The sequence below is a fragment of the Penaeus monodon genome, unplaced genomic scaffold, assembly GCF_015228065.2.
Source record: "Penaeus monodon isolate SGIC_2016 unplaced genomic scaffold, NSTDA_Pmon_1 PmonScaffold_419, whole genome shotgun sequence".
In the NCBI taxonomy this organism is placed as follows: Eukaryota; Metazoa; Arthropoda; class Malacostraca; order Decapoda; family Penaeidae; genus Penaeus; species Penaeus monodon.
In genome coordinates, this window is record NW_023658989.1 from 38,273 (window position 1) to 56,269 (window position 17,997).

Consider the following 17,997-nt stretch of genomic DNA (forward strand, 5'->3'; position numbering starts at 1 on the left):
ATAGGACTAGTTCTGCTGGTTTTAAAGAAGGCTGGTCTTTTAGGCGAGGGATAATCTTTTGCGTATATTTCCGACTTATCTGTGACAATAATAACGTACATATGGGTATTTCCGTTTCGCCTTCTCCTAATTAAAAATGGCACAAAGAAGATATATATACACCTGCATTAAAAAGGAATTGCAATGAATACCGAAAGACTGCAATGATTACGCGTGTCAGTCATTTTGAAGACGAAGTCTATTTTTGATCGAGGTCTTATTGCTAAAATACTTGGGCTTATTTATACTTGCTATTTCACAGAACGAATACACGAGGATATGTTGTCCTAAGAAGCTATTAGAACACATTAAAAAATAATTACGGATTAATGAGCGGGCCGTGATATATTTTTATATTTATATTTATACACACACGCACACCACACACACACACACACACACACACACACACACACACACACACACACATATATATATATATATATATATATATATATATATATATATATATATATATGCATAACACGACTTTACTTTATTCGCTTATCAAAAAGAAACTAAACCTGAACATATCTGAAAAGAGACGGCCTGTTTACAACAGATTTTTGCGAAGACAAGTGAGTGATGTGACAGTCATTATATCAGAATTTTACGGAAAAATTCATATATATATGTATATATACTTTTTTTTTAATTACTATCACAAATGTCTCATGTTTACAGGTAGCGTGGCCGAGCGGTCTAAGGCGCTGGTTTAAGGCACCAGTCTCTTCGGAGGCGTGGGTTCGAATCCCACCGCTGCCAACGATTTTGGCATTGCACTGCGCAGTGGCTGGCCCATAAGCAAGACGCGGCGAACCAAAATAACCGTAGAGCTTGGAACTTGACTCTGTGTGCCGCAAGTTTCCCTCTATTTACAATCCGTATTTACTAGAGATTCTCTAGATCCACCAGTGGCAACCATTCCATCATGTGATGAAAGTAACTTCATTATGTACCCTCCAAACTCTGGAATAACTGCCATACTGGCGGAGACGGTGGCCTGTCACAGGATAGAAGCACGGAAGAAAAAGCGGTTTGTTGGGAAATAGGTCTGAGTCTCCCTACACGAGACGGCTGGTGTTTGAGGGGGGAAAGAGGGGAATAATAATAAGAGTAATATTTCGATGGCTTAATACGATTTGCGATAATAAAGATAAATACTTCATTAAAACAGAAACCTATTACAAAAAGATTATTCCAAGTCCACAATGTATTTGTTTGCAATGATTTAACATGCAATAAAAATTAAGCACTTCGTTAAACTATAACAATTATTTTACCGTCAGTCATTGGTCTTTGTAGACACTGCATAACAACAGAATTTATTTATTTTTGTCGGTAGTATAAATCACTGTAGTGATTGAAATTAATCTAAAAAGCTTGCAACAAATATTTACGTCCAAGATCGGCTGTCGCAAGAACGTGGGGAGAATACCTGACGGTAATTGGGTCTTTAGTGGGTGTTTTAGTAAAAAATTAGTTAGAAGAAATTTAGTTTGTTTATATGCACTGTTAATATCTGCAAATACTTTTGTGAACTTATGAATGTAGGTATTACATTTCTGGTTCACATATGCAGAAAGACTCTCAGCTCTGAGCCTCAAACATTAGTTTTTCACTCCATTACGCCCACCAAAATTTAGGTTGGTTACCAAAAGAAAATTGACATAAGGTATGTTACAGCGAAAATCAGTCACAATATATATATATATATATATATATATATATATATATGTGTGTGTGTGTGTGTGTGTGTGTGTGTGTGTGTGTGTGTGTGTGTGTGTGTGTGTGCGTGTGTGTCCCTCAGAAGATGACTCCCCGTTCTTAGCTTCAAACATTATCCTTCACGCGAGGGATAATGTTTGAAGCTAAGAACGGGGACTCATCTTCTGAAGGGGACTTTAAATAAACATAAAGACGCAATTTTTAATTTTTTTATCGTGGAAAAAATGTTTTTTTTACCCGCCGCTTCCATATCTAATGCCCTTTAATGGGTTAAAAAAATTTTTCTTTAAGAGTAATAATGTGGTTAATCCACGGCTTTTTATCAGGGGGCAACACAGCAGATTTCTCGGGTAAAATCTTGCCTTTGCAAACCCACCCCCTATTTGCCCCTGAACTTTTTGTAATTCCCAGTAAAGCACGAACGGGACCTCATTTTCCCCTTTTGCGATTCAAACTCTTAAATCGGGGTAAACTATTCACCCTTTCTAAACAGTACGCCTGACCCCATTCCACAAATAAATTTATATGTTAGTTTCCTTTTTCCTATCTCGCCAACACCCTTTCCCCGGCCCCCCAAAAAAACAGACACAGGACAAATCAGAAGAGGATAGATGAACAGGCTCCCCCCCCCTCTCTCCCTGGGGTTTTGAATCGGTCCTTGATTGGACGATTCAAGAGGGGGATGATCGGTTCCGGAAAAGGGTGGCGGAGGGGGCGAAAGGGGGGTGGACCCAGCAACCCCCAAGGGGAGAGTTAGCATGATCCCAGATCCCTCGATCATGGGGCTTTGCAGGGGGCCATTTTAAAAGAGATGCCCCCCCCCGGGGCCCCAGGCTCTGGGCCTCGGCTCTTCCCTTCCCCCCCGTTCCGGGGGACGCGCCCCCCATTGTTTGATGCCACGTGCTATGTGCTTCATGTGCTTTCGTCCCCTTACTAGCCTACTCTTTCCTTTTGCGAATTTTGGGCTTTTAGGAGGGACTCTGGCAACCTTCTGGTGAACGGGAAACCCCTTTTCTTCGGGCGCTTTACTCCTCCCCCCTTGGGCCAACCTTTACCCCCCCAGGGGGGGGTGGGGTCTGGGGGGCCCCTTGAAGGCCTGCCTTACGGTGTGCATAGATTTTTCCCATTCTTTTGTTAGGGTTTGGGGCCCGGCAGACCATTAAATGACTGCCCTTTTTTTTCTTTCGAATAGGGCGATAGGAGGTAGACCCCCCCCTTGTCAGGCCTTCAGCCGGGTTTCCCTGCCCAAAATAGCAGCTGCTAAACGGGAACTTTAAAATTTCCCGTGATGGAAGTCCCGGAAAAAATTTAGTTTTTCTCCTCATGTGAGGAAATATCTGTGGTTGACTATTTCAAGGGATGAAGGAACTTACGGGAAACAGGTACAGGTCCCCTCTCCCCCACTGGGGTTTGAAACTTTGGGTGTTTTCAAGAGAAGAGGGACTCACGTTAAACTCACCCTGCCAAAAGAACTGCCGGGAAAAAAGGGTAAACCCTCCCCCTCACTGTGAGGGAAAACCCGTCTGGGGGTTTGGTTTTTCCCAGGGGGACAAAGGGGAGCTTACGGGAAAAACAGGGGTTCGAACCCCCCCTTTCTCTCATGGGGTGAAACACCCTTTTTGGATGTTTCAGAGAAAAGAGGGTTCCCCCCTTAAAAAACCCGTCCGGGGCCATGGGAAACCTCCTGGAAAAATTTTTAAATTCTCTCCCCACTGTGGTGAAAAAATTTGGGGGCCGCTTTTTTCCCGAGGATAAAAGGAACTGCCCGGGGAACAGGTGCGGGGCCCCCCCCTTTTTCTCAAGAGGTGAAACCCCTTTTGGGCTTTTTTCAGAAAAAAAAAGGGGGTTTTTCACTTGAAAAAGGGTCAGGCCCCCTCCGAGGAGCGGAGAGGAACTGCCGGGAAAAAAGTGGAAGAGCTCCCTTCCTCATGAGGGAGGAGCAAAAAGTTTTTCCCCAAAAATGATTCCTGTAGGGGAAAGGGGCATCTCCTCTGGGATACCCCCAGGGGTTTTGACACCTACCCAGTTTTCCCGTCCCGGTGGCCCCCTTTTTACGGGGAGACGGGATCCTGGGGGGTTGACCGGATGCCGGGGCACGGAAACGCCTGGGGCTAGCAACAGGGCCTTTTTGGTCCTCTTTTCTGGCAAAAACGGCGGCCTAAATCCAGGCCCGGCCCGGGGCCAATCGGGGGGTTTCTCCCTCGGGAGGCTGGGGGTAAAGCAGTCATGTTTGCCGTTGGTACCCACACCCGTCCGTTTTTGTACCAGGGAAATCGGCAAAATTGGGGCTCCCTATATCCACTAAATCACCCCTTTTTTCTGTTAAAAATTTGGGTTTTCTGGGCACTCAGTTTCCCCCTTTTTGGGACCCCGTGGGGGGGGGGGCTTGAGGGGTTGAAGCATTTGCCAAGTATAGGGAAAAAAACAAACAAAAATCCCCACAGACAGCCTTACTTTTGACGACCCGGAAAGGGGCCCGGGACCCGGCCCCCCCTTTGAACCTTTAAACGTGCCCCGGGGGGGCAAAAAGAAAACCCCGAGCCCAGGAGACACTGTCATCCCTCCCTCCAAGCGGGCCCAAGAAAAAAAAATAAATCGGGGTACAAACATGTCTGTCCATAAATTTGTCCAACAGATGGACTTTTTCGGGCGGGCCCCCTCCGGGCCCAGCACCCAACCGGGAAAAGGTCCCCTACCCCCCCTCAGCCCACCCCCTAAACTGAATCGGGGAGAAACCGCTAAAACCACCAAAACCCGCTGGTGCCCAGAGAAACCCCCCAAAGCCAAAGGGGGGGCCCCCCCCAAAAGGCCGGGGCCGGAGTCCGCCCTCTGATGGGGGAGTCGGGGCCCCCCCAAAGGCGTTTCCCGAAATTCAAGGCCCCCCGTTAACCCCAAGGGTTTCCCGACAAGGCCTACCAGAGGGTAAGGGCTTGGGGAAGAGCCACGTAAAATTTTTTTTTTCCGGGGCTGTCGACCCCGGTTGCGCGAGATCGGGCAGGGACACCCGTGCCCAAAGATCAAGCCCCCCCTTTGTTTCCTGCGGGAAACAAAGGAGTTAAAAAAAGGGGAAAAAAGTGAGCCTCTGGGCCATTGAACCCCGGGGGAGAAGAGAGTCAAAAAATGGTGCTACTTTGGCTTCTCATCTCATACGATTTGGAGGTGAAAAACATCACACCCACAGGCGTGGAGGTTCCCCCGATTGTCCAAAGGGGGAAAAGATTCCAAACCGGGAAAAGCCCCTGGGGACCATGAAAGGTCCCCCAAGGTCCCCCTTGATCTGGGTAACTGGGGAAACCTAAACCTACCCCCTTATGTCCGAACCACTTCGGGGGTTTTTTCAAGTGCCAGAAGTCGGAAAACCCCCAGGCTAACTGTACACCCAAACCCAAAAAATGGGGTCTGAAAGGCAAGGCACACAATATTTGAGGTGTGAAATAAAGGCACAAAAGAAAAAAAAGAAGGACAAAAACACCCCAAATTTCCAAAATTGTGCCAAGAGGACACCCCCTGGACCCTTGGCTTGCTCTGTCAGGAAAGGGGCGGCCCTCAAACGGCAAGAGGTTGCAAAGAAGCGACCAGACTTTTTTCCTGCCCCCCCAGGCACCTACTTTTGGGGGGAGGAAAAAAAAGCAAAAAGGTTTCCCCCGACCCCCAAAGAGGAAAAAATTTGCCCCCCAGCCAAAACCCCGGAGTCTCGCCCAATAAGGATTTCCCCCAAGTAAAGCAAGTGCAGGGGAAAACCCACAGGAAAAAAAAAGGTTTTCCAACAGCACCACACGACCCCCCCCAGACCCAGAAGACTGTTCTTGGGACGAGGGGGACATGTCGATCCTGATCCCCTCCCTGTGGTCACAGAAATTGGCAGTATCCCTGTCCGGGGCCCGGGGAAGGGCGGAAAAAGGCAGTCAGTGTTGCCATGACGACTCTTAAACAGACCGTAAAAAAGGCATAAAGGGAAGGAAGATGGAGGCCAAATCCCCCCCCAACCCTCCCCCTACCCCCGGGTCGAGATCCCCTCCCCCTCTCCAAGCCACCCTATCCCTCCCAGGCAAAACCCAAAGCCGGGCTATCCCTCACGGGGCAGACCCAAACCAGGCGGGATTCATCCCAAACAACCCAAAAATCAGAAGAAGGGGACCCTGCCCAGGAAAGGGCCACCCAAATTCACAGAAACACCCGGGCCCCGGGGAAAACCCAAAAAAAGACAAAAAAGCCCAGAGCTCCCAAAGGCTCTCCCCCCCCCAGGGGAAACCCCCAAGGGATACCCCTGACAGCCGAAAAGAGTCCTAAAGCAGTGGGGATCCACAAGGAGTTGTCAGACTCCGACCGTAAACCCGAATGTGGCCCGATGTCTCTGATGTAACTATAAATTTAAAGTAACTCATGAAAACGCAATCAAGTATTCTGCAGGGGAACATCTGTGGTTTTCCCTCAAGGAGTGCCACCCCCCCCAAACGAATAGTGCGATAAAAGGACATTGACACCCGCCATGCTCCAGGGACTTATAAACGGAAGCTTTTTTCGTTCTCGGGGTTTATCACGTCTAGGGCCCCTCCCCCTTTTCCGGGATGGCAAAAGAGGCCTGATGACCCGGGGGGAAGGCAAAAAATTCCCGCTCCGCAATAGCCGTTTGACCGCACTGTGGGGAAGATGTTAAATCTTTGCCGTCGAGATTCAACTGGCCGGGGGACCCCTGAAATTGTCCCAATGTGTACAGCAGGCCACACGTAGTAGCTTGACTCAGCCAGGTATGTCCCTTCCGCAGCACACACCATTGTTTCCATAGGGGGAGATTTTAAAGGGCCACACCACCCCACCTGGCTCCCTGCAGGGCACCGGATGGGGGGCTGGCCGTAACATAAAAAACCCTGCTCAAAGACTTTCCCCCGAGACGCTCTCCTAAAACCCAGCCAGGAGCCAAGGGCATGTGAGAGGGGGGGCCCTAAAACCTCACCCTGGCCACTGCGACTCTGGTGGAGAGGTTTGGGGCCGGCGTGTCGATGGGGCCCGTCACTAGTAAACCATTATGGCACTATAAAAACCCCAGGATAGGGGCCCCAAAGCCGAAATACCCGACCGAATCCAAGATGGAAAACCCGACAAGGCCCAAATGGCAGGCCTTTTCCCAAAAGGCCCTTGGGCCCCCTGTCTGAGAAGCAAGAACCCACACAGGCGAAAAGGGGGAAGTGCTACAACCCCGACTTGTAAATGCCATTGAGAGGCAGCCTTTAATGACCATACCCAAAAATCGGCCTGGGGTCCAGGGTCACAAGGGCGCCTGGGGACTTTTTAATGACGAATTAGGGAGGTCAACCACAGGGGAAAACCGTTTCCGAAAACATTTCCCCAAGGCCCAAAAAAACCCCCCCCAAAAACCTACCCTCCTAAGGGAGGCGGTGAGGGGTGCCAAAGGGAAACTGCCCGCGAGTGAGGGAGGAAAAGTGGCTGGAATGGTGGGGAGTCTTTCGATCACCGTACCACCCCTCAGGCTATGGCAACCCGGGTTTAAGCGAGCCAACCCGCCGCTCGCCCCGGATGCACCACCACGACCCCCAGGCGGGGGCCAACCCGGGCTGGCGCAAGATTCTCTGCGAGAACGAGCAGCACAGTCTGCCAGCCGAATGGGGCCCAAAACAAAAAAACCCCAAACCAGACAACTTCCCAATAAGAGAAAGGGGGAGCCGAACCCGTTAACCTTTAGACGTTATCTTTTCTCTGAGGGAACTAAGAGATGCACCCAAAGTAGTCGCCCAACCCAGCCCGGGCGATTTACGGGATCTTACCCCCCTTTATTTTTCCCCCCCTGGGGGCTGGTAGGTGAGCTTGGGATTCCTGCAACTCCCTCAAACCGGGCCTTGGGGGAAAATTCCACTCTACCCCCCGAGCTGGAAAAGGGGTACCATTTGTTCCCATCCCTAAAAAACCAAAAGGGGCCGGGGGGGAAACCCCCCCCCTCCCCTTCTCTCCCGCTGTCTGGCCAAGACTGCCCAGAGGATTTAAGAAACCCGGGTTTCCCAAAGGAAAATGGGAGCCCCAAAACGAAAAACCTCCACGGGGTTTACCCGGGGCTGAGCCCCAAACGCACAGCATAGGGGCCCCGCTCTTGAGCACAAAAAACACGGGGGGCCAAACTGTGGCAGTATTCCTTGACCTGGGGGAAAGGGTTTCGGGAAATTGGGAAAATCCCTTTCCCTTCAGGGGGAGCCTGATCCAAAAAGGAATTTAGAGGTAAGGTCTTTGGCCCTTTGGGTAGGTGACCCACTTTTCGAAAAAGAACAGCCAGAGTCAAATTCCAAGGTCACCTATCACAGCAAAATGCCACAGAAAATGGAACGCCACAGGGTGGGGGTTCTCAGCCCGGGCCCTTTTTTAACACACTAATGTCCTTGGGATCCCAACATAAAAAAACCCCCCAGTGGGGGCAAGATCATCTCCTATGCAGACCATCTTGCCATCATCCCACTGGGCACACGGGCCCAAAAAAAGCCCAGCGTTGTCTGGACTTTGGGATCCGAGGGGGGTTGCAGGAAAAGGACTAAAGATCTCTGCAGCCAAAAAACCCCCCCATGGCTTTGAAAACAAAAGAGTTCAAGGCACAAGTCGAAAAAACCCGGGAATGGGGCTTGGATGGGGTTTGGAATACCTGTACCCTTTGGGGGAAGGATGGGCCGGACCCTCTCCCCTTCCCGGGCCCGGGGGGTCCAGTACCCCTTTACCGAACCCAAAAGGCCCCGACTGTCTTTTCAAAGAGGTAATGAGTGGAAAAGCATAGGGGCCAGACACAGAGTACTAAATCATTCTACGTAACCCGCTGTCAGGCCCCCTTGTAGAAATATGCCTCCCCCCGCTTTGTTTGGGATCAAGAGAAAAAATAAAGACCGATTGGAGACAGTCCCAAAAAAAGAAAACCGCCAGGTCATTCTGGGGGCCCCCAAAGGGGGGCAAGGTCCTTTAATCCTATTGGGGACAAACCTTCCCCCTTGGCCTCACGAATTGATCTAACCCGGGAGCCCAATTCTTATCCCAAAGGGCATCCCGGCTCCCCAGGACCCCAAGCCTAAGACCAAAATAGTCAGACGCCAGAACAAGATAACGAGCTGTTTTTCCAAAAAAACTCCTGGCTGTCTCACAAGCCAGGGTTTTCTAATACGCCTCAGCTCAAAGAACCCACTATGGCCAAGGGCCCTGGGCTCCCCCCACCCCCCACTTTGTCGAAGCTTCCGCCGTGGGCACAAAAACCTCGATTTGAGTTTTTCGGGCATGAGATGGCAACCCCAAAAAAAATGAATATTGTACCCCAGCCCAAAGGGAAAACCCAAAAGGGTCATTGCAACCATCCCCCCTCCGGGGAGGGCCCAACATATTACACAGAAGGATGGGGTCGATCCCCTTTACCCCCACTGCAGGGGGCCCGGGTTTGGGAGCAAAGGGGGCCCCCAATATTTCCCTGAGGGGAACAGACAAGCCTCCTCCTTTTAGGCAGAGGTAAATTGCTATCATGGGGACTGAGCCCCGCGGGCCGGAGAAAAAGGGCACGTGGTTATACACACAGACTCCAAAAGGGGGCCGTCACGTCTTCAGCAGCGCTCACCCCCCTGAAAAAACATCTTTCCCCCTGACAACCATCGGCCAATAACAAAAGGATTCTTGCTAGGGTAAAAAGGGAAATTTTCATAAAACTGGGTTTTTTTCCCCGGGCCCAAAAGGGATAAAAGGCAATTAGCTTGCTGACAGATTAGCCGAAATCGGGCCGGGGGGATGCCCCCAAAACCCCTGATAATAATCCCCCAAACGAAGTTTCTTGGAGGAAGTGTAAAGGTGGGGCCCAAATCCTTCCTCCTGCAGCTTACAAGAGGGAAACGGACATTCCCCCCCGGCCAGCTGGTACTCAAGGGCCCCAGGCTATGAACCACTGGCACTCTCTGAAATTTAAAAAACGAAAGGGACCGAAGTCATTTTGCCCCGAAAGCGCCCAGGGTTTCCCCTTTGCATGGCAATTTATACCCAAAACCCTAAAAATGAAGAGGGGGTGTTTTTGCACTCGGCGAGCCCAACGCCCCCACTGATCAAATACTTGGAGAATGCCCTGCACACGAATTCCTAAAACAAAACCCCACAGAAACCCCAGCCGTCGTGTGGTAAAGAGATTTGCGAGATGCTTTTTCACCACGGGTACAGGAGCGCCTGCCTTTCAAACCCAACCCCCACCCGGGAAGCACCGGTGTCAGGCCAACAAATAACAGCCAAAAAAGCTTTACACCCGGCCGGGCCCTTTAAATTAAAGGCCCGGGGGAAGCCAGAACTTCGCAAAATTTAAACAAGCAAGCTATTCGCCACATTACAAAGGACTGAGCACGATGTTTTATTCAACTTTCCCCGGCCCCGTGTTTTTTTCTGTACTGGAACTGAGTGAGGGATTATTATCCCCCTCAGAATTCACCCCCCTTTTGCCAAAAATCCACCACACGCAGGGAAACCCCCTGGGGCCCACTTTTAAAAGATTTTGGTTTCCCCTTTGCGGCAACCCAAAGCATTAAAGCCCATGAAAAAAACCTTACTTAAGCACACCACATCCTGGGATACTGCCAAAGTGGGGGAGGGAAATGGCCGCCGCAGGAAGGAAGCACGGAAGGGGAAGGGCGGTTTTTCGCTCGCCCGGTCTGAGGCTCCCTTCGCAGGAGAAAGGGTTGGGGGTTTTAGGCGGAGAGAGAAGGTAACTTTTAATTAAAATAATTTTTTTATGTGTTTTTTATACAACATTGTAAAAAACTAAATGACCAATTCCGTTTTTTCTTCCAAATTTTAGAACCCTTTGCCATACAAGGTTTAGATTTATGTTTTTATTAAAAAAGCTAAAACAAATTTAGTAGCACGTAACTGAATCCTAAAAAATTTAGTTAAATAACCGTTTTTTACAACTTATTCTCAAGGGTTTAAAAAATTAAAAGTCAAAATTTTGTTTTTCGTCCCTGCCCGTCCTAACTTTTCTTTTTTCCCACCATCCACCAGGGGTATCAAGTGATGAAATAATCCTTCACTTAATGAAATTGGGGGGTGACGGCGCGAGGGGTAATGTTTTAAGCTAAGACAGGGAGTCATCTTTTTAAGGGCATTAATAAAAATAAAAACGCAATTTTTATTTTTCAAACGGCCCGGAAAAAAGGGGTGTGACCGGGCCCTTTCCCTTCTAATGCCCCCTTTAATCGTAAAATACTTTTTCATTAAGAGAAAACAGTAGAAAACTCGCCTTCGCAAACCCATTTTTCCAGTTAAAACTACGAATTTACTCATGTGAAAAGAAATTTATCTTTTTATATGCTTTCTAACAATGGGAAGATAAACCGGCCCCCGGGTTTTCCCCCTACTCAGATTTTTGGTACAAACGGCTGGGGAAAAAAAACATATTTGAACCCTACTAAAGGTATATGTAATATTACCTTTAAACTGAAAAACCCTACCAGGACTAAAAAAAAATACACATTATTGAAAAAATATATGTGAGTGCAAATAAATGATTTATAAAAAAAAACACTCGGCATTAGTGCGCTTTTATGATAACAAATTTAACCAAACAAAAGCAAGGAACACAAAAATGAAAAGGATATCAAACCCCCAATAAAAATACGAAATTAAATCGTTTTTGAACTCACACAGCAAGGGGACTGGACGCATAAAAAAAAACTATTTCTTTATCTGGAAAAAAAAAAACCCGAATATAGGATAGCTGTTATGTAAGCAAATTTTGTTTTTCCCCCTCAGTATTATAACTTACAAAAAAATAAAAAAATTGGGTTTTTAATCCTGTCACTATAAAAATTTTTATTGGGGTATCTGCGAAGAAAAAAGGGGTGACGGGGTGGGGTCATAAAATCAGTGTATCAATTTTTTTACGGGAAACGCTTTAAATTTTTTCCTTTTTATTTTTTTAAAATAGCTTGGGGTACAAAATAAAATTACCAAACACCCGTAAATTTAAAAGGAAAATTTTAGCCAAAGATTTTAGTACAAAAATTCAGAATTTTTTCCCAAACAGTATTTAAAATTTTGGATTTTCATATATTTTTAAAAACCTTTTTCATCAGTAACAAAAGTTCCCCCCCCCCCCCAAAAAATTTTAGGAGAAAGACGTTTGTTTTAATAAAAATCCTTGAGGGGCAAATATACTCCCCATTTTATAAACGATTTTTTTTCTTAATATTTTGGGAATAACAAGAACAGGAATATTTTTAATAAACCCTTAGGCAAAAAAAAAAATCCCAAATTTTTAAAAACCCCCTTAATATTTTGTAAAACAAGACCGCGGGCCTCATTTGCCAATGAATCACAAGGGTTAAAAAAACCCTAATATAAGTCAAAATCTTGCCACATCTTTTCACAAATATCAAAAGACCTCATCACGATGAACACCCTTAGCAAATTTTTCTGCATCTTGGTTTTTCCAAACATGGAACTGGTGACCATAATTTGTTTCCCAAAAATTTGGCCTTTTGGGAAATTTTAAAAAACCAAAAAGTATTAGGCAAAGGATATAAAAATTAAATATATGTACACCACATAAATTTGGGGAAAATAACCAGTCCTTTAAAAGAAGTGGGCCCGTTTGCAAAGGGGGGAAGCCCGGAAGGGCCGACGGTTTGGCGGTTTCGGGCTGAGACTCCCTTCGCGAAGAAGGCCCGGTTTTTCCCAACGGGAAAAAAGTAACTTTTTCGTATATCTATATGATTAAACATGTGACAAAATAAAAGTACATTATGGGTATTTCCGGGTTTGCCTTCTCCCCTTTTTAAAAAAATTCACAAATAAGCTATATATACACCCCGCATTAAAAGGGAGATTGCAAATGAATACCTAAAGTCTGCATTAGGATTACGCGTGTCAGTCATTTTGATCGAGTCTATTGTTAAAATAGGGCTTATTTATACTTGATTTATAGTTCCGGATTAATGAGCGGGCCTTCATATAATTTTATATTTATTTATACATACATACTCATATATATATATGATATATTATATACTATATATAATATATATAATTATATATATATATATATATCAATACATGCATAACATGACTAGCGTATTTAGTATATGTTTATATTATACACATATATGTATAATATATCATATATATATACATATATATATATATATATATATATTATATATATATATATATATATATACATGCACATATACGTCTACGTGTATATATTGCAAATATATGCATTCATATATATTCTAAAAGGAAAAGATCTGACCAATATCGATTTGTGGAATGGATCCGGTCAAGCGGTCTAAAAAATTAAGACGACCTGTAGATCTTCAACTTGGGATTCGTAGGGCAGATGAGGTCGTGCGGATTTGTTTTGAAAAATTGAGGAATTGTCATTGGAATATTTTCATCAGTCAGAATGGCAGACGAGCTTACTACCTAAATCCGCAATATTTATGAATATTAATTAATTTCAAAGTGCATGTGTGTCACAATTAAATTCGGCTGCCGGACTTCACATATCTGAAAAGAGGCGGGCTGTTTACTGCAGATTTTTTGTTAAAGTAATTTCATTTAACTTTCAACATTATGATTTGAACTACCAATACATAATTTGGTTAATCCTGTCACCATCACAAACGTTATCGAGTATCTGCGAAGACAAATGAGTGATGCGACAATCATTATATCAGAATTCTACGAAACACTTGATTATATATATATATATATATATATATATATATATATATATATATATATATATATATATTATATATAATTATATATATATAATATATATATGTATATAGTATATATAGATTGATATATATATATATATATATATATATATATATAAGTATATGTATATGTATATGTATATATATATATTATATATATATATATATTCTATTACTATCACAAATATCTTTCATTTTTACAGTAGCGTACAAATAAACGTACAAATGGGTATTTCCCGTTTCCCCTTCTCCTTTAAAAATGGCCAATGAAATATATATACACCCGCTTTAAAAAAAGGAAATTGCAAATAAATACCAAAAAGACTGCAATAGGAAATTTACGCGTGTCAGTCTTTTGAAGATGAAGCTATTTTGTCGGGGTCTTATTGCTAAAATCTTGGGCTTATTTATCTTCTATTTCACAGAATGAATACCAAAAATTTGTTGTACAAAAAGCTATTATAACCTTAAAAATAATTAGGGTTAATGAGGGGGCCCGTGATATTTTTTATATTTATATTTTACCAATATATACAATGTGTATATTTTATAAATATATGCATAACACGACTTTACGTATTGTTTATATAATTGTAATTATAATATATTATATTTATAATATTATTATATAATATATATATATACATACCCATATACAATACTTATATATTTAAATATATGCTTCATATGTATTCTAAAAAAAAAAGATCTGAGCTATATCATTCGGGGAATAGACCCGGGTCATGGGGTCTAGAATGTAAAAAGACTTGTGATTCGTGGGGCAGAGGGTTGGGGGAAAACTATATTTCATTTGAAAAAGTGTCAGTAGGATTATGACATTGTGACCGATTCTACCCCAAATCCGCAATATTTTTAAAAAAATTAATCACTTTCAAAAGTTGCGGTTGTGTACAATTAAATTCGATGTCGGACTTCACGCAAATAACAGAGCGACCGGCGGGATGAACAAAAAAATTTTTCGCTTATAAGAAGAAATTAAACCCGAACATATCTGAAAAAAAACGGGGTGTTCACAACAGATTTTTGCGAAGACAAGTGAGTGATGCGACAGCCCTTTATATCAAAATTTTACGAAAACTTCATATATATATGTATATATACTTTTTTTAATTACTATCACAAAATCTCTTTCATGTTTACGGTGGGTTTGGCCCGAGCGGTCTAAGTCCTGTTTTAAGGCACCAGTCTCTTCGGAGGCGTGGGTTCGAATTCCCCCCGCTGCCAACATTTTGGCACTGCACTGGAGCATGGCTGGCCCATAAGCAAGACGCAAAGCGAACCAAAATAAATGCCGAGCTTGGAACTGATTCTATCTGTGTGCCGCCCGTGTCCTCTACTCACAATCCGTATTTCTAGAGATTCTCTAGATCCACCAGTGGCAGCCATCCATCATGTGATGAAAGTAACTTCATTAGTCCCTCCAACTCTGGAATAACTGCCATAGTGGCGGAGACGTGGCCTGTCACAGGATAGAAGCACGGAAGACAAGCGGTTTGTTGGGAGTAGGTCTGAGTCTCCCTAAAGGAGTGGTGTTTGAGGGGGAAAGAGAGGAATAATAATAATAGTGTAACATTTCGATGGCTTATTAAACGATTTGCGATAATAAAGAAAATTCATTAAAACAGAAACCTATTACAAAAAGAATTATACCAAGTCCAACATAGTATTTGTTTGCAATGATTATACTTAAGAGAGGTATAATTTTGAAGCTAAGAACATAAAGCCGCAATATTTAATTTTCAATCGTCGGAAATGTTTTTGTGAGCTGAACGCTTCCATATCTACTGCACCTTTAATCGTTAAAATACTTTTTCATTAAGAGTAATAATGTGGTTAATCCACGGCTATTATCAGAAGCAACACACAGAGTCTCAGTGAATCTTTTCTTTGCAAACTCCAATCTACTGACCTGAAGGTTTGTAATTACCAGTAAAGCTACGAACTGACTGTCACGTGAAAAGAATTCCCGCGGCGTCATTAGTTATTTTGTTATATGCTTTCTATAACAATTTGGAAGATAATCCGCCACCGGGTTCCACTACTCAGATTTCATCGGCACATCGGCTGGTAATAAAATATATTTGACACACATAATGGTATATGCTAACTATAACATGCAATATGAAAGTCTTACCAGTGAGTAAAATACGAGCGTGTGTGAGTATGTGTGTGTGCGCGCGTGCGCGTCTACTAACTTACTAATTTCAGTTAATATGCTCTATTAAATATAACCTATTTATGTACCTGTATATATGCATGCATATATGTATGCATATGCACATGTGAGTGCAAGCTAAATGATATATAAAAAATCATCCGGCATTAGTGCACTTGATATACATTTAAGCAAAAACAGTAACTTGTACACAAACATGTAAAGGAAAACATCCACAATAAGATACGAAATTAAAGCGTTTCGAGCGACTTGGCTGCATAAACAAAACTATTCTTTTATCTGGAAGAAATCAAACCTAAGTATAGGATAGCTGTTATATAAGCAATTTCGTTTCCCTATTGGTATGATAACTGTATAACTAATAAATAATTTGGTTAATTCTGTCACTATAACAATATTATCGAGTATCTGCGAAGAACAATGAGTGACGGTGTATATCATAAAACCATTGTATCATTTTTTTACGAAACGCTTTATTATTCATCCATTTTATTACTATCACAAATGCTTATCATGTTCAGCAAGTAGCTTGTCTACAAGAATAGCATTACCAATACATCAGTAAGTACACAGAAACTACAGCGTATCACATCATCACTCCTTGTCTCCACCTAAAGCTGTCTTCTACTTATATTAAAAATTGCAAATGAATACACCTAAATCGGGCACTGTGCGGTGGGTTCTAAAGCGTTCAAACTGATAAGTTACTTCGGTATTATAGCCAGAAGATTTTAGTATCGTATTCTCTTTCAAGGTTCTGATTTCAGTAGTAAATTTCTGGAATTGTCATATATTTTTAAGCCTTCTTATCAGATAACAAATGTTTGCAAAATACTGGAATACATTTTATGGCGAATGACGCTTAAAAATATTCCTGATGGACACTATACAAAAAACATTGTATAAGCGTATGCTTTCTCTTCAGATAACAAGAGGAATATTATTAATAATCCCTAGGGCGAAAAAAACAAACATACCCATTCTTAAAATACCCAAATTTAAAGATATCTGTAAATCATTTCCGCATGACCTCATTTGCTCAATCAATCACACGTAAAACACTATCAGAGACCTGATCACGATGAACACTTCAACCCAAATTCTCTGTATCTTTTTTATCCACACATGGAACTGAGTGACCAGTTATTGTCTTCAAACTTTGACCTTTTCCAAAGTTCAACCAAAGTATTAGGCGATGGAAAAAACCTTACTAAATGTACACAACATATCGGGATAACTAACACAGTCCTGAAAGAAGTGGCCTGTCGCAGGAAGGAAGCCCGGAAGACCAGACGGTTTGGCGGTTGCAGGTCTGAGACTCCCTTCGCGAGGAGAAGGCTGGTCTTTTAAGCGGAGAGAGAGTAATCTTTTGCGTATATTTCCGACTTATCATGTGACAATAATAAACGTACATATGGCTATTTCCGTTTTAGTCTTCTCCAAAAAAGCTATATATGCATCCTACATTAAAAAGGAAATTGCAAATGAATACTTAAAATCAAAGACTGTGGTAGGATTAAGCGTCTCAGTCATTTTGATGATTTTGATCGAGGTCTTTTTCTTGAAATATTGGAGCTTATTTATACTAATTATTTCATAGAACGAATACACGAGGAAATGAGCAGAATATGTTGTACTAAGATGCTATTTAAAATATATAAAAAATATTACAGACTAATGAGTGGGCCGTGATATAGTTTCAGCTCGCTAACGATACATGTAGACTTGGTATAACAAGACTTTACAATATTGTAGCATATAGAAACTGAAATTAATTTCAGTTACTATATATAAATGTATATATATATACATATATATAAAATATATATATATATATATATATATTATTATATAAAATATGCATTCTAAATATTCTAAAGGGAAAAAATCTGACCTATATCGATTAGTAGAATGAATCAGGTCACGCGGTTTAAAATAGTAAGACCTGTAGACCTTCAACCTGTGATTCGTGGCAGATGAGTCGTGCGGAAAAATGCCGGTAGGTATGTAAGGAATGTCACTGGAATGTTTTCATCAGTCATAGGTAATTGCACTAACAGTAGAGGGACTTGCTACCAAAATTCGAAAAAATTAAAAACATAAATTAAATTTTTCGTTATTTAACCCAAATGCCCTCATTTGTGTTTTTAATACAAAAAATTTTTAAAATTTCCCAATATAACTTTATATACAATTAAACATTTTTAATACATAGATATCCATGGTTTTATACTTTATAAAACAATATTGATATTTTACAACATATACATAATAACATATATAAAATATATAACATATTAA

General features: G+C 42.8%; 1 non-coding gene across 1 annotated transcript; it reads left to right on the plus strand.

Moving 5' to 3' along the window:
* The first annotated feature begins 722 nt into the window (after positions 1-722).
* Positions 723-804, plus strand: Trnal-aag. Its single transcript has one exon. It is a non-coding gene; the product is annotated as a tRNA-Leu (tRNA).
* Positions 805-17,997: the final 17,193 nt, after the last annotated feature.